The 9,904-nt window shown below is 39.7% G+C and overlaps 1 pseudogene; it reads left to right on the top strand.

The window, feature by feature from the left end:
• The first annotated feature begins 8,054 nt into the window (after nucleotides 1–8,054).
• On the top strand, nucleotides 8,055–8,728 carry LOC110588624 (annotated as a pseudogene).
• Nucleotides 8,729–9,904: the final 1,176 nt, after the last annotated feature.

Consider the following 9,904-nt stretch of genomic DNA (forward strand, 5'->3'; position numbering starts at 1 on the left):
ACATTTTTATTTTTCATTTTTAGAGTCATATTCTATCCCTTCATAGTAGTTACCCGTATTTTTGGCTTATATATATAAGTTGTTCTCTCTTTAAAATTTTGAGATAGTTTCTTCTAACAGATTAAAATATACCCTAAATCTCTAGTATATGGTGTTTTCTATTCCCCTGCCTGATCACATCCTCTCCCTTTTTTTTTCTTTTTTTAAATCCTCTTCTTTCTTTTTTCAAACAACTTCTTATCAATTACTTTTATAAAATTTTTTATAATTTCCATCTTTACAGTCATATTCCATCCCTTCATCATATCAACCCTTATTTTTGTACATATATAAGTTTTTCTTTCTTTAAAATTTTGGGAGGCACTTTCTTCTAAAAGACCAAAATCTCTTGGTCAGAGACGGTAACAGTCACCTTACAGGCAATACAATGACACTAAATTCCTATCTTTCAATAGTTACCCTGAATGTAAATGGGCTAAATGCCCCAATCAAAAGACACAGGCTATCAGACTGGATTAAAAAACAAGACCCACCCCAAATCTAGTGTGTGGCACTGATCTATATACCAGCCTGATCATATTTGATCACATTCTGTTTTTTTTTTGTTGTTGTTGTTGTTTTGTTTTGTTTGTTTTTGTTTTTATCTTTATCTTTTTCTTTTTTTTCTTTTTCTTTTTTCTCTCTTTCCCTTTCTTTTCCCACTGCTTCAAGTCTTTTCTGATTTGTTTAGAGTATATTTTCTGGGGACGTTGTTACTCTGCTAGCATTTTGTTCTCTCATTAATCTATTCTCCTCTGCACAAAATGACAAGACGGAAAAAATCACCTCAACAAAAAGAACAAGAGGTAGTACCGACTGCCAGGGACCTACTCAATATGGACATTAGTACGATGTCAGATCTAGAGTTCAGAATCATCACTTTAAAGATACTAGCTGGGCTTGAAAAAAATATGGAAGTTATTAGAGAAACCCTTTCTGGAGAAGTAAAAGAACTAAAATCCAACCAAGTAGAAATCAAAAAGGCTATTAATGAGGTGCAATCAAAAATGGGGGCACTAACTGCTAGAATAAATGAGGCAGAAGAGAGAATCAGTAATATAGAAGATGAAATGATGGAAAATAAAGAAGCTGAGAAAAAAGAGAGATAAACAACTACTGGATCACGAGGGCAGAATTCGAGAGATAAGCGATACCATAAGACGAAACAACATTAGAATAATTGGGGTCCCAGAAGAAGAAGAAAGAGAGAGAGGGGCAGAAGGTATAATGGAGCAAATTATAGCAGAGAACTTCCCTAATTTGGGAAAGGAAACAGGCATGAAAATCCAGGAAGCACAGAGAACCCCTCTCAAAATCAATAAAAATAGGTCAACACCCCGACATCTAATAGTAAAACTTACGAGTCTCATAGACAAAGAGAAAATCCTGAAAGCAGCTCGGGAGAAGAGATATGTAACCTACAAGGGTAGAAACATTAGATTGGCAACAGACCTATCCACAGAGACCTGGCAGGCCAGAAAGGACTGGCAGGATATATTCAGAGCACTAAATGAGAAAAATATGCAGCCAAGAATATTCTATCCAGCTAGGCTGTCACTGAAAATTGAAGGAGAGATAAAAAGCTTCCAGGACAAACAAAAACTAAAGGAATTTGCAAACATGAAACCAGCCCTACAGGAAATCTTGAAAGGGGTCCTCTAAGCAAAGAGAGAGCCTAAAAGCAATATAGACCAGAAAGGAACACAGACAATATACGGTAACAGTCACCTTACAGGCAATACAATGACACTAAATTCCTATCTTTCAATAGTTACCCTGAATGTAAATGGGCTCAATGCCCCAATCAAAAGACACAGGCTATCAGACTGGATTAAAAAACAAGACCCATCGATATGCTGTCTGCAAGAGACTCATTTTAGACCCAAAGACACCCCCAGATTGAAAGTGAGGGGGTGGAAAACCATTTACCATGCTAATGGACACCAAAAGAAAGCTGGGGTGGCAATCCTTATATCAGACAAATTAGATTTTAAACCAAAGACTGTAATAAGAGATGAGGAAGGACACTATATCATACTTAAAGGATCTATCCAACAAGAAGATCTAACAATTGTAAATATCTATGCCCCTAACATGGGAGCAGCCAATTATATAAGGCAATTAATAACAAAAGCAAAGAAACACATCGACAACAATACAATAATAGTCGGGGACTTTAACACCCCCCTCACTGAAATGGACAGATCGTCTAAGCAAAAGATCAACAAGGAAATAAAGACTTTAAATGACACACTGGACCAAATGGACTTTACAGACATATTCAGAACATTCCACCCCAAAGCAACGGAATACACATTCTTCTCTAGTGCCCATGGAACATTCTCCAGAATCGATCACATCCTAGGTCATAAATCAGGTCTCAACCGGTACCAAAAGACTGGAATCATTCCCTGCCTATTTTCAGACCACAATGCTTTGAAACTAGAACTCAATCACAAGAGGAAAGTTGGAAAGAACTCAAATACATGGAGGCTAAAGAGCATCCTACTGAAGAATGAATGGGTCAACCAGGAAATTAAAGAAGAATTAAAAAAATACATGGAAACCAATGAAAATGAAAACACAACTATTCAAAATCTTTGGGATGCAGCAAAGGCAGTCCTAAGAGGAAAGTATATAGCAATACAAGCCTTTCTCAAGAAACAAGAAAGGTCTCAAGTACACAACCTAACCCTCCACCTAAAGGAGCTGGAGAAAGAACAGCAAATAAAGCCTAAACCCAGCAGGAGAAGAGAAATAATAAAGATCAGAGCAGAAATCAATGAAATAGAAACTAAAAGAACAGTAGAACAGATCAACGAAACTAGGAGCTGGTTCTTTGAAAGAATTAACAAGATTGATAAACCCCTGGCCAGACTTATCAAAAAGAGAAGAGAAATGACCCTAATCAACAAAATCATGAATGAAAGAGGAGAGATCACAACCAACACCAAAGAAATACAAACAATGATAAGAACATATTATGAGCAACTCTATGCCAGCAAATTAGATAACCTGGAAGAAATGGATGCATTCCTAGAGATGTATCAACTACCAAAACTGAGCCAGGATGAAATAGAAAACCTGAACAGACCTATAACCACTAAGGAAATTGAAGCAGTCATCAAAAATCTCCCAAAAAACAAAAGCCCAGGGCCGGATGGCTTCCCAGGGGAATTCTACCAAACATTTCAAGAAGAATTAATACCTATTCTTCTGAAACTGTTCCAAAAAATAGAAATGGAAGGAAAACTTCCAAAACTTCCAAACTCATTTTATGAGGCCTTGATCCCAAAACCAGACAAAGACCCCATCACAAAGGAGAATTACAGACCAATATCCCTGATGAACATGGATGCAAAAATTCTCACCAAAATACTAGCCAATAGGATCCAACAGTACATTAAAAGGATTATTCACCATGACCAAGTGGGATTTATCCCTGGGCTGCAAGGTTGGTTCAACATCCGCAAATCAATCAGTGTGATACAATACATTAACAAAAGAAAGAACAAGAATCATATGATCCTCTCAATAGATGCAGAAAAAGCATTTGACAAAGTACAGCATCCTTTCTTGATCAAAACTCTTCAGAGTATAGGAATAGAGGGTACATGCCTCAATATCATAAAAGCCATCTATGAAAAACCTACAGCGAATATCATTCTCAATGGGGAAAAACTGAGAGCTTTCCCCCTAAGGTCAGGAATGCGGCAGGGATGTCCACTATCACCACTGCTATTCGACATAGTATTGGAAGTCCTAGCCACAGCAATCAGACAACAAAAAGAAATCAAAGGCATCCAAATTGGCAAAGAAGAAGTCAAACTTTCACTCTTTGCAGATGATATGATACTTTATGTGGAAAACCCAAAAGACTCCGCCCCAAAACTGCTAGAACTCATACAGGAATTCAGTAAAGTGGCAGGATATAAAATCAATGCACAGAAGTCAGTGGCATTCCTATACACCAACAACAAGACAGAAGAAAGAGAAATTAAGGAGTTGATCCCATTTACAATTGCACCCAAAACCATAAGATACCTAGGAATAAATCTAACCAAAGAGACAAAGGATCTGTACTCAGAAAACTATAAAATACTCATGAAAGAAATTGAGGAAGACACAAAAAAATGGAAAAACGTTCCATGCTCATGGACTGGAAGAACCAATATTGTGAAGATGTCAATGTTACCTAGAGCAATCTACACATTCAATGCAATCCCCATCAAAATACCATCCACTTTTTTCAAAGAAATGGAACAAATAATCCTAAAATTTGTATGGAACCAGAAAAGACCTCGAATAGCCAGAGGAATGTTGAAAAAGAAAAGCAAAGCCGGCGGCATCACAATTCCGGACTTCCAGCTCTATTACAAAGCTGTCATCATCAAGACAGCATGGTACTGGCACAAAAACAGACACATAGATCAATGGAACAGAATAGAGAGCCCAGAAATGGACCCTCAACTCTATGGTCAACTCATCTTTGACAAAGCAGGAAAGAACGTCCAATGGAATAAAGACAGTCTCTTCAACAAATGGTGTTGGGAAAATTGGATAGCCACATGCAGAAGAATGAAACCGGACCATTTCCTTACACCACACACAAAAATAGACTCAAAATGGTTGAAAGACCTCAATGTGAGACAGGAGTCCATCAAAATCCTAAAGGAGAACATGGGCAGCAACCTCTTCAACCTCAGCCGAAGCAACTTCTTCCTAGAAACATCGCCAAAGGCAAGGGAAGCAAGGGCAAAAATGAACTATTGGGACTTCATCAAGATAAAAAGCTTTTGCACAGCAAAGGAAACAGTCAACAAAACCAAAAGACAACCAACAGAATGGGAGAAGATATTTGCAAATGACATATCAGATAAAGGGCTAGTATCCAAAATCTATGAAGAACTCATCAAACTCAACACCCAAAGAACAAAGAGTCCAATCAAGAAATGGGCAGAAGACATGAACAGACATTTTTCCAAAGAAGACATCCAAATGGCCAACAGACACATGAAAAAGTGCTCAATATCGCTCGGCATCAGAGAAATCCAAATCAAAACCTCAATGAGATACCACCTCACACCAGTCAGAATGGCTAAAATTAACAAGTCAGGAAACGACAGATGTTGGCGGGGATGCGGAGAAAGGGGAACCCTCCTACACTGTTGGTGGGAATGCAAGCTGGTGCAGCCACTCTGGAAAACTGTATGGAGGTTCCTCAAAAAGTTGAAAATAGAGCTACCATATGATCCAGCAATTGCACTACTGGGTATTTACCCCAAAGATACAAAAGTAGGGATCCGAAGGGGTACGTGCACCCCGATGTTTACAGCAGCAATGTCCACAATAGCCGAACTGTGGAAAGAGCCAAGATGTCCATCGACAGATGAATGGATAAAGAAGAGGTGGTATATATATACAATGGAATATTATGCAGCCATCAAAAGGAATGAGATCTTGCCATTTGCAACGACGTGGATGGAACTGGAGGGTATTATGTTGAGTGAAATAAGTCACACAGAGAAAGACATGTATCATATGATCTCACTGATATGAGGAATTCTTAATTGCAGGAAACAAACTGAGGGTTGCTGGAGTGGGGGGTGGGGTGGGAAGGATGGGGTGACTGGGTGATAGACACTGGGGAGGGTATGTGCTCTGGTAAGCGCTGTGAATTGTGCAAGACTGTTGAATCTCAGATCTGTACCTCTGAAACAAATAATGCAATATATGTTAAGAAAAAAAAAAAAGAAGAAGAAGAAGGTAGCGGGAGGGGAAGAATGAAGCGGGGGAAATTGGAGGGGTAGACGAACCATGAGAGACGATGGACTCTGAAAAACAAACAGGGTTCTAGAGGGGAGGGGGGTGGGAGGATGGGTTAGCCTGGTGGTGGGTATTGAGGAGGGCACATTCTGCATGGAGCAGTGGGTGTTATGCACAAACAATGAATCATGGAACACTTCATCTAAAACTAATGATGTAATGTATGGGGATTAACATAAGAATAAAAAAATTAAAAAAAATAAATTAAATAAAAAAGAAGTTTTGGGTCTGTAAAAAAGAGAGACTAATAAAGGGAAATTTATGTAACTGAGAGTGTGTTTCTGGGTTAGGGATTTTTATAATTAGGGATAAAACTGTTTTACCTTCATTCAAAGGTACATTGGGGGCCCAGAAAGAAAGAAGGGTACCAGGAGAGAAATAACTCTAATTTGCATTCCTGAGATAGAAAGGATTCTCCTTCCCATCCTCCCTTCCTCCCTTCCTTCTCCCTCCCTCCCTCCCTCCCTCCCTCCTTACCCTCCCTCCTTCCTCCCTTCCTTCCTTCCTCCCCTCCTTCCTTCCTTCCTTCCTCCCTTCCTTCCTCCCTTCCTTCCCTCCCTCCTTCCCTCCTTCCTTCCTTCCTCCCTCCCTCCCTTTATCCTTCCCTCCTTCCCTCCCTAGTTCCGTCTCCTTTTCCTTCTTTCAAACAATTTATTGAGCACATGAGGTCCTGGTGATGTCCAATATGTGTTTACTACTATGATAGATGTTCAGAGTGCAGTAGGAGGATCCGTGCTTAACTGGGGAAGGTACTGTGATGTGAAAAAAAAAGGGCGTTTGGAGTCAGAAAAATCTGGGTGACATTTAGATTCTGCATCTTCCTAGCTATGTAGCCTTTAATGAGTTATCTCTAAATCTTACTTTTTTTTAATCTGTTCATTTGGAACATCAATATTTATTGAGCACTTACGATATACTAAGTACATCATGTGTATTATTTTAGTTGATCTTCACAAAAGCACTGTGGAAATAATATCCTCTTTTTACTGATGAACAAATGGAGGAGGCACAAGTTCTGTCCCTTTTCCAAGGTTACACAGCTGTTTTATTATTACTAAAATATGGTAAGGCCAATAAATCAGAACATGATTGCTGTTGAAAAGATAGTTTGTTACACTCACAGATTCCAAGAGAAGGGGCATACCACACCAGAGCCGGGTAGGGATAGGGTGGTGGGGGCACATGGGGAAGCTTCAGAGTCTATCAGGAGACAGAGGGAGAGGAGGAAACTGTAGGCAAGGGCTTTTCCTGTGATTTCCATGGAAGGAACAGGAGAAGCAGGGAAGTAGGTTTAGGACTGGCTAGTTTGAGTAACTCTAGTGGGTTTTGGGGTTTGTGTGCTGTTCTGTCTTGTCTTGGTACTTGGCTGTGGGGTGTTTAGGGCAGGCAAAGAGTGGCCTGGAGTGTGAGAGCCCAGTAAAGGAGGTGCTTAACGGTACAGACTCTGGACGGTTGGCTTGCATTTGAAAAGCATGCAGTTGTTGACTATCTCTAGGAATTGGCTAACCTTGGGAGGGACAGTCTCTTCATGGTCAGTAGGGCCCCAGATGTCAGAGCCTCAGAATGCAGGAAATAAATATATGGTTAATACAACAGCTTGTGAATAAGCGATGAAGCTGGGAGTTGGATACTGGTTTCTTGACTCAAGCCTGAGTCCTTAATACTCTGTGCTAGGATGCATGGAAGGGCATGGGTGAGCATCTGAGGATATGACAGAGGACCTAGAACAGGAGTCAATTGTTATTATAGTTAGTTACTATAATTTGGTTGAGCTGGTTTACTGAATAAAACCAAGGCTCTGCCTCTTTGTATGTCTTTGCATCTGGGCCTTCATATACCTGAAGCATGGTTAGCTGTCCCTGACCCCATGACAGAGCATGTGAGGTACTACACTGAGATTAGCAGAGGAGATAGCAAAGATTTCTAGAAGGAAGATGGCTGTGGTCATTATGACCTGGTTTTATAGAGAAAATGTCTCCTTCTTATACAGAATTTCCAGAATCACTAGTTGCAGTAAAGACTAAAAACTTTGAGGGCTACTCTGGACCACTTTAACAAAATTCGTTGAAGTGGGCTGCAACTCAAGCTGGTGGGCTCTGTGTCCAGGTGCATGTGCTTGGTGTGGTGTTTCTTGTTCTCCTCTGTGTGGCTGCAGCTTGGGCCTTGCCTGATCCAGCCTGACCGTGGCCTCAGCTTTGGAAGAGCTACAGAAGGATCTAGAAGGGGTGAAGGTGCTGCTGGAAAAGGCCACTGGAAAAAGAGTATGTGATGCCTTCACAGCTGAAAAATCCAAGATTGAGACAGAAATCAAGAACAAGATGCATCAGAAATCAGAGAGAAAAGCAGAACTCTTTTGACAATGAAAAGCCAGCTTCTGTGGTTGCTCCCATTACAATGGAATATACAATGAAAATCAGTAATTACGGATGGGATCATTCAGGTAAGTTTGTGAAAATCTACGTTACCTTAACTGGAGTTCATCAAGTCCCCATTGAGAATGTGCAGGTGCATTTCACAGAGAGGTCATTTGATCTTTTGGTAGAGTCTAAATGGGAAGAGTTACTCCATGACTCTTGAAACCCATCTCTGTGGAAGGCAGTTCAAAAAAAGTCAAGACAGATACAGTTCTTATCTTACATAGAAAGAAGCCAGAAGACACGTGGTGGGACTACCAGACTCAGGTGATAAAGAATGCAAAGAGAAGGAAAAGCCCTCCCACAACACTGAAATGGATCCTAGTGAGGGATTGATGAATGTTCTAAAGAAAATTTATGAAGATGGAGATGATGATATGAAGCAAACCATGAATACAGCCTGGGTGGAATCAAGAGAGAAGTAAGCCAAAGGAGACACAGAATTTTGAGACTTCAAAGTCATTTTGGGAACTATGATGGGGAAGTATTGATGTTTCCAATAAGGAAATGTTGGTGAGCTGCACGGAGAAATTTGACAGATAACTACTTACAGAGTCTTCTTCTAAGTGAAGGAATGAATTCTCCCATTTCCTCCTGGAGGATTTATTTAAATAAAATATGCTTATTAAACCCTTCCACCAAAGATAGTTTCCTTGGTAATCTGGGCATTTTCTTCAAGAAAGGATAATATTGCATTCTTGTGTGAAATGTAAAAAAGCAAATCTTGCCTAATGATAATGCTACATGGTGTGTGTTTTTGTTCAGTTAAGAGGTGGAGAACAAAAGTTACTGTTTGCCTATAAGTTCTTGGCATCAGCTCCTGCCAATGGAAGAATAAGTAAAAATAAAACCTGAATTTTTACATAAAACACAAATCTGAAAAAAAAATCCATTGAAGTGAAGGGAAGTTTCTTGCCCTCACTGCTTCTTCCAAGGTCGCTTCAGGCCAATGTGGACGGACTTACCCTGACAAGGGAGGGTGAGCAGGGAAGCTGGTGCCCTGTTGCACCATTGTTCCACTTACTGCTCCCTCTTTCCTTTGTCAGAGCCTCTGCACGGTGCAAATTTATTGTCAGGGTATCTGCCCATTGGCCAGATGTTGGAAGCTAAGCAGGATGCAGGAATGAAGAAATGGGACTTCACTCATGACCACCATTGGGACAAAACTGCAAGTGCCTTTCTGAATTCAGGGAAGATCACCCCAGAATTGGCTTAGAGACAAAAATAACTGTAGGAGAACCTGTTTTTCATTAGCTCAACAAATTAATTACTTTTTTACACATGTAGTTCTGAATTGTTTACCGATATATGACATTCCTGAAATTTCACAAGCTCTCTTTAAATAGCATACTTTTATTTTCAGGCACTATTGAAGAACTCAGTGAAAAATCAATTTTTGCTAATGAAAATGGAGTCCATATTATTTAGTTGCTGCAACTCGATTTGCTGTGTGTGAGGATAGCTTAAATACACATTTAATTGAAGAGGACTTCAGTGGAGTATGAACCCTAATAAATAGGGATTTTTTTTTCTAGTTTTAATTCATAAGGTAGTAAGTTTATACTATTTTTAGGAGTGTGAAAATAAGTATAAGTTGTTTTTAAAAAATACAAACCACTTGATTT

The sequence above is a fragment of the Neomonachus schauinslandi genome, chromosome 2 (assembly GCF_002201575.2).
Source record: "Neomonachus schauinslandi chromosome 2, ASM220157v2, whole genome shotgun sequence".
NCBI lineage: Eukaryota > Metazoa > Chordata > Mammalia > Carnivora > Phocidae > Neomonachus > Neomonachus schauinslandi.